Raw genomic sequence first — 8520 nt, forward strand, 5'->3', positions numbered from 1 at the left:
TTGACAATTTGGCATCCATACACATTTTCTTAAATCATACTTAATCCCTAAAAAAAGATAACAACAAAGTTATACTTAACCTAACATGATACAACAATTCTGATACAACTGAAAACATGTTGATGATGCCTTTCCCAAGAGAGGATTCAAAGTTCTGGGTGATGTTCACTCTTCTCCTTCATATCCTACAACTTAAATACTGTGATTTTACTTAACTATTATTAATACATCTTTTGTTAGATAATAAAGGTAGAAGATAGGGAAGAAAAGTGTGCTATACACATGCAAATATATCCACAATGAATAGATTCATATTTACAAGGAAGAAATAGTCTTACAATTATAGTCCTCATTCTGCCACGTTACATGGTTGTTACTTGCATTTATAAGTTATCTACTTTGAAATATCTGAAAGTTTAAATGACAAAGAGGTTGTAGTGCTATTTCATGGGTATGTACACACACACACACACACACAGTGTTTTCTGGAATAATTTTCAGAGTTTCTTTGATAAGATTTTCATATAAGAAAGTTTCAAACCTAAAAGAATCAAAAATAAATTTTTGATTACTCATGCAATTATCCATATTTTCAGTTTTAATCTAAACTTCTAAGAAAAGAAATAACTCCATGTGTTAATTTTCAGTGTATCTGCAGGAAATTTGTTTTATTATGATTCAGCTTGGTGTGCAATACCTGTATCTGAAATTTATTTTTAAAGCTATATAATGATTAATGCATGCTTATATGTCTGTTGATTGTGGCAATTGAATAATGTGCTAAAACAAAGAAATACAACAATATAGTTAAAAACAAACTTGAACATCCATCAAAAGGAAAAATACAAAATGTATTTTTTAATAATGAAAAGAAAACTTGAATATCTTTAAATTGCACAGCATATCTCCCATTGTTCTCGTTCAGCCTCACTCCTTTTCAGCCTCTCATAGATACTGCATATGAACATATACATAGGTTTCTACTGTACTAAAATCATGGTCATCTTTTCACTACTCCACCATAATTTTGGTCTCTGTAATCCACCCCACACTAAACTATTTTTATTACATCCACTCTCATTTTTGTGGTGAACTATTTAGTTTTAAAATTGTGTCACACTCTTCTCCATTGTGAAATCTCCCATGAGCCAAACTGACAGATATATACTCTTTCCACCCCCCCATGCAATATCCTTGTGTTATAGAATATTTTCTATTTTAGGACAACTGGCATTTATCTTCAATACATTTTGTGCTCTTTTATGTACTGATGTTGTATATTTTTAAGTGTATTCCCCTCGCACAGCATCAGACACAAAGGAACTACCCTAAATACTTACAGAATAAAGGAATGTTTATAGATATGTTCAAAATAGCATGTGAATGGACCATCCATGTTCATATTTAAATTTTAATAATGCATTTTAAAATTTATTAAAGGGCAGTAGAATATTGGTGAACATGTTGGATGAACAAAGAATCATAATATTTTCATGAAAATGAGTTGCATAACCATTTTGTATTAGCAAAATTTGCTTAAGTCAGGATTATATAATTAAAAGATAAATTCCTTAATAGAGTTGAACAATTTATAAAATACTAGTCTAGAGATATAAATCAGCAGTAAGTGGGTTTCTGCAAGTCATACATAACAACTTATATGAACAGAATGCATATTATCATTTTACAGTGTCTGTATGGCATGAAATATTTTGAATGCCATTTATCCAGTCATTTTATGTACTATATAGATTACATATCAAGACTTTTATAATTTATTAATGTTATGGCTACAGGATTAAAAAATTTGATTCTAATATTGCTTCATTGCCTTACAAATTTTATGGATTTAGAGTTAAATCAACATAATCTTAAAATCACTGCCAACATCACTCTTGTAACAGTGTGTTATTATATGCTTATTATGTTTCCTGAATGTATTAGGTCTTTTAGGTTAATTGTGACAAATTTTATAATACACTTTCACAATAGTTTTTTTGTTAAGTTTTTTTAGATGAACCAATTGATTGTCACAGAAGTTAATTAGTCCTTAACTTCAAATTGTTGTTACTGCCGCTGCAAGGAAAAGAATGCGTGGTTGTAAAACTACAGTCAGCTTTATTTCCTGGAAACCATGTTGTGTTTGTATTTTTATTTACTCATAAAATGCATTTACCTATCACAAAAATGTATATAAATAATTTTATATACAAGACATATAAAATATATAATATTATATATATAATTTATACAGAATAAATTTCTGGACTAAAATATTCTTGCATTATTTGCTAATTTTTATGAGGCAAGCAAATTATTTTTGAACATATTCAGCACTAATTATGTTAACCCGTAACGCATACTATTTTTTAATCTGGAAATTGAGATTTTGCTGGTTATTTACCTATTGCCTTTCAGCTGAAAGGTCCCCCTTCCATGCTCCCCTGTGTGATGTTGGGACTGGGATCAGAGTAGGTATTTAAAGACGACTTTGCTGTCAGTGTCCTGGGGTTGTGTCCACACAAATCATTAGTGAGCAGATGATAAGAAGAGGGAAGAAGAGACCTTACTTAATCCTGCTTCTTTGTTAGCACTTCTCCATTGGGGATTTTGCCTCTTGAGCACCAGCCACTTGAAATTGCCCCCAGAGAGACCTCAGCATGAGCCAGCTGCGCCGCCTCCACAGCCTGAACTAAAGACATGGGCGATGGGGCCCTTTTCCAAGCTCCTAACTGCTCCTAACCTCACTTCTTCCCTTTAGTTGTTAACACTGTGGATGGTCGCTGCTGGTCACGTCAGTGTTCTACCATACTCTGAGCTTTTTAATAAAAGTGCAACCGGTCGCCTGCTTTCCAGTAATTAAAAAGGAAACCAGGCCTGGGCTTATCTAGTACCAGTACAGTATTTTGAACCAGCAATATTTTGTCATCAAGACATTTTTATAAATTATAGATATTTATATGTATGGAGCAGGGGGTTTTCAATATAAAAAAGGAAATATTTAGATTTTTCATCATTGAAACTAGAAAATTAAGGTATAATATATATTCATACTTGTATAGATTTCACAAAGCAATTAATCATGGCATTATAAACATTTCTATCACATGTCCATCAGCGCTCACATCCCAGATGGAAGCTAATCTGACAGCCCGTGTTCCTGTGGCTGCTCTTGCTGTTCCCTCCTGGTTGGAATGTCCTTTCTTTTAATGACTCTTCTCCAACTCAAAGGAAATTAGCCTGAGGCATGAACATGAGGATTCACCTTTAATATTATGTTTTTCAGAATTACAAAAAATTTTGTTACCTTTTCTGGCAAAATGTCTATTTTTCCTTTAAATATATTCTAGAATTTATCATAATTTCTAAAAACATAGTTTATATATGATAGAAACAAGGATCTACTTAGTTATGTATTTTAATCTTTGAAATCACTTAACATATTTTATTAATTTAATTCAATTGAATAATACAAATGTAATAACTATAAAATCTCCCTGTAAAGAAATATTAGAGAAATATTGCTGATATTTCATATTGCCAGCAATACCTGCATTCAAAGTGCAATACCATGTTCTATTAAACACCAGAATAAAAATAAATCAACTAATTATGACCAATTTAAAAGTTAATAATAACTTAAGGGATTTTAGTCATATCTTAATTCAATTTATTCACCTTTGTATAAATACATCAAGAAGTTCAAAGTTAGTGACAAAATCCATTGCTAAATAAAAATAGGTAAACAGGAAATTGTTTTGGAAAGAAACATAACTCACATTATTTTCTGAATTTTGAAATGACTTTTATTTTTAAACAAGGTTAATATCACTTTAGAAAAGACAATTGGAACCTGGCCAGGCGTGGCTCAGCGGTTGAGCATCGACCTAGGATCCAGGCGATCAGGGTTCGATTCCTGTGAGGGCACATGCCCGGGTTGTGGGCTTGATCCCCAGTTGGGGGTGTGCAGGAGGCAGCTGGTCAATGACTCTCTCATCATTGATGTTTCTATCTCTCTCTCTCCCTCTCCTTTCCTCTCTCTGAAATCAATAAAGATATATTAAAAAAAAAACACAACAATTGTGATTTAAACAATAAATAGGTAAAAAAGAAGATACTTTTCAATCTTCTTAAATAACTAATTTTTATTTCTAAGATTATGCTGAACCAAAATTTTGCTTGTGTTTACATAGTTTCGGATTTGAATCGTATATTATTAATGTAGGCCGTAAAGGAAAACTGCTCCATTAACATAAAAGTGAAATCCATAAAATCTAATTAGAAAATAATTACCAAGAATGTAAAGAAATAAGAACTATTTCAGGCTTTGAAAAATGCTTCTTCTATATAAGTCTTCTATTTGGTTATGGCTGTTTATTGGGTGATTCAATATTTAATTCAACATCTAGTAAAGTTTTTGAGTTAATTACTTTTTTTTTTTAGATACTGTCAACTCCAATTGTGTTTACTTGGGAGTGTGCCCACATTCATATTTTACTGGAAAAACAGGAAAGTCCATCAGAGAGAATCTCTTCTAATTCTTCTTTGTAAAAACACATCCATTTTGATAATAAACTGGACAAGCATTTACTTTTAACAAGTTAAATTTATTTCAATTGCAAATAAGAATTTAACTTTATTCATGAGGATAACATTATGGAAAACAAATTATACAAAACAAGAATACATATAAAAAGAAACATGTTTTAACTTATGAAACACATAAAGTAACTATATTTGTTTAGGTACATTAACAAATTCAGAAACTTGGCAATGTCAAAAAATTTGAATATTTTATAATGACTATTTTATGTTTAGCCTTAAGCCAAAAAGTGAAAAATAATTTTGACATTTCAGATTTGTTTTAATGTGAAAAGAATGCATGAGTTTTTCACAATTTATTCAGTTTGTGATTGCTTCACATATGGTAATGATGATAAAATAAGCATGTAAATACTCTATTTGTAGAGGAAAATCTGACTTCACATGGCCTTTTCTTGGTGTCTGTGCACAGTGTGGTGGGGTGAGTTGAAGAAAAGTGCTCTCTCTTCCTCTTCTTAAAAGACACTAATCTCATCAAGATGGCCCTAAACCTTGATGACCAAATTTAACCCAATTTCCTCCCAAACACTGTATCTTGAAATACTGTCAGAATGGAGACTAGGGATTCAATATGTAAATAGGGAGTTACACACACCTTCAGTCCATAGCAAGACTTCAAAATGTTGGGGTAGAGGGAAGACCTGTGGCAAGTATTCCCATGTCCTGTGTCCTTTAGGGAATTAAGAAAGAAGTGGCCAAACTTTTTATTTATTTATAGTTAAGTATTGTTTTCATCATGACTATTTCTACCCTCAGTCTACCTCCCTCTTGAGGGTATAAAAAAAAAGATTGATGTTAACAAGGAAAGAAGAAAACATTTGGAAGGAGAAAGGAAAGATTCCCTGTCATTTTACTCCCCACCCCTGTGGAGGGGGCAGATAGGGCATCTCTCCTGGTGCTCATAAGTCCCCCTGGAATTTGAGAACAGTAAAACATGTTCAACTCATGTACGAGTAGCCTGAGGTTTTCTTATCTTCCTGAGATGGGAAAAGGGAAAGAGAGAAAAGAGCTCATTGGTAGCTAGCTTCACTGTTTAATTTTGGATTGCTCCTCATGTGCCAAGTGTGGGCCATGCAGAGGAGCCAATGTGAGGCTGAGTATGCTGTTTCAAAGAACCGTGTGGAGGGGTCACAAGGCTGGACCTTTGAAGGCCCAGACACCGAGACTACCATTAGCAGTAAGCTTGAAAAAATGCATTGGCTCAGTCAAGAAAATGGAATTTCAATATCCTCTGAAAGTAGTCTTGTTTTAATTTCAGAAACTTAAAAAGTACCCTATGAGAGAGTTAACTGGCTTCTTTCCAAGCCCTAAGATAGGAAAAGGAAAAATCAAATCATACAACCAGGTAAGTAAAAATGTTTCCATCCTTTAAACTTTCTTTCTCACCTCTTCCCTCACTGCTCCCCAGGGAACTCGTATTCCATCCTTAATAAGCAAAGGAGACAAGTATAAGAGCTAGGTAGAAAGAGAAAAAGTCTCCCTAATCTTCCTTTCCATATCTATGATGTCCAGCCTGAAGGAGATCCATATTGGTGAAATGGAGAATCTTTAAATAAAATTGAGTTTCACCATTACACAAGATAATTTAATTATTGATTAAATAAATATTTTCTGAAACTGAAAGTAACTGAGGAATTGTTGTTTTGAGTAACCAGAAAAGTAATGTTTTGGTTTTTTTTTGAATTTTATCCAACAGTAAGGAAAGAATTAGCCCCTCAGAATGTGTTTGTTTAAGAAGTATGACAAAAAATAATGTTTTCCTTTTGCATTCTATGGAGTCACACTCTGTCTAAATCTTGATAGCATAAAGAATGTTGCATAGTATATTGGATACCAAAAAAAAACCCTAAATATTGTATATTATAATGTACCTAAGCAATAAATGGTGGTATCTAGGACCCAGATATAATTTGAGTGAAAAAATTCTCAATTTTAGTGCTATTCTCTTTATCCTGGGGTCTTAGACCTAATTACTGAACTTGACTCAATGCTTTCCACAGCCTAGCAATCCTTTAAAGAGTTCATATGTATTAACTAGTTTAATCTTTACAACAATGGGTATATTTGAGGACACTGAGACAAGAGAAATGACATGGTGTTACGAAAATTAGGGCATAATACCAGAGCCAGGATTTGAGCAGTGGACATGTAGAGTCACAACTTTGTCTTAAATACTGTACTTTACTGTTTAATTTGTGATAGTAGATAGTCTGGATTGGTTGAGCCACAAATTCCCGAGGACCAAATTTTAATGTCCCTCTATGGAAATTCACTCTTTTCAACCTCTTTCCTTAATATCATTATGCAATTTGAATGCAATTGAACCCCCCTCCTCAGATTCTACACATGCAGGTAGGGCTGCATCATTGCACAGCTTCAGTGCACAGCTTCTGCATCTTAGTCTGTAGTAAGGCAGTGTCTAGAGCTGGAAGGCACAACATGTGCGTCTGTGCACAGTGACCTGAGTTTCCTTCTATGCTTAAGGCTTTGTGCAGGGAGAACATACTGGTTATGCATGCAGATGCAAGCAAGACCACACAATTTGTAAACCCCTGTTCTTCTATTTAGTACTGGTTTAAAGTGCAGCGGTACATTCAATCTCTACAGCTCAACTTATTCACCTACAAAATGGGAATAAAATTAATGTAATATTACATAGTATTCTTGTAATATTATATTGCAAAATAAATGACTAGGTTTTTTGGAGTGGTACCAATTCCAAAACATACTTAAACATACTACCAATTAGGCGCTTATAGTCAAGAGAAATGTGACCTTAGAAAACTCAAATGATTGATGTGCAAGCCAAAGAAAAATATATTGATTCATAAATATTATTTTCTCTACTTAGAATTTAAAGATTATGCTTCTTTTTTTTTTTCTTCCTTTTTTTTGGAACAGAGACCATAAACAGATATTTAAAAGGTCATCACCCAATCAAGTCTAAACAACCTAAAATTGTCTAGAGTGCTGCAGAGAAAAATCATGTCTGAGGGAAAGATATGTATTCCTTACAGCATTCACAGTTCACTCTAGGGAGAATTCAATTCTTTTTAATGCAAAGAAAGATAGAATTAGGGGAAAAATTAATTGGCAGAATCAGTACGATTACCTGAAGCTATAACAGAGGAGAGGTTAGCAAGTAGAGAAGCAGAAAAAAAGACAAAGAGATAGAGAAGCACTGGGGAGAATATGTTATTTATGAAATATTGCAAATAACCTACTATAAAGAAGATACAAATATCCCTTAGTAGGGGTGATATATTTTCACTGAGGGAATTGAATTTTATATATCAACATTTCTTTTGATCAATTATTGCTATAATCCAACTAATTGGAGGTAAAGGTGCAAAAAAAGACATGAACATTTTTAATTCTGAATGAATTTCACTGGTAATATTATACAAGTTTTCTTTTGAACTAAATTAGATTTTTTTTTTAATTTCAGAATTACCTATCTTAGTAGCTCAACATATTTCTTCTGTATTCCTTCATAGTCCAGTATCCAGGCAATTAAAAATAAATTTTGGCTCTAGCCAATTTGGCTCATTGGATAAAGCATCAGCACTAGGACTAAACTGTCCTGGGTTTGATTCCAGCCAAGGGCATGTACCTCGGTTGCAGGTTCAATCCCTGGCCCCAGTCAGGGCATGTGCAAGAGTCAACCAATGGATGTCTCTCATGTCTCCCCCCCCCCCCGCCCTTGCCGCTTCCCACTATCTCTGCAAAGCAATGGAAAAAATATCCTCATGTCAGGATTTAATTAGTTGATTAATTAATTTTGGCAAATGCAGAAAATATTTATAAATATTCATTTTCTTTATTAACATATATTTATTGAGTTGTACCAGATAGTAGAAATATAGTGATGAAGAAAGCATGTATTTTCTTTTCTTTTTTTTTAAATATATCTTTATT

The sequence above is a fragment of the Miniopterus schreibersii genome (assembly GCF_964146895.1).
Source record: "Miniopterus schreibersii genome assembly, chromosome: 2".
In the NCBI taxonomy this organism is placed as follows: Eukaryota; Metazoa; Chordata; class Mammalia; order Chiroptera; family Miniopteridae; genus Miniopterus; species Miniopterus schreibersii.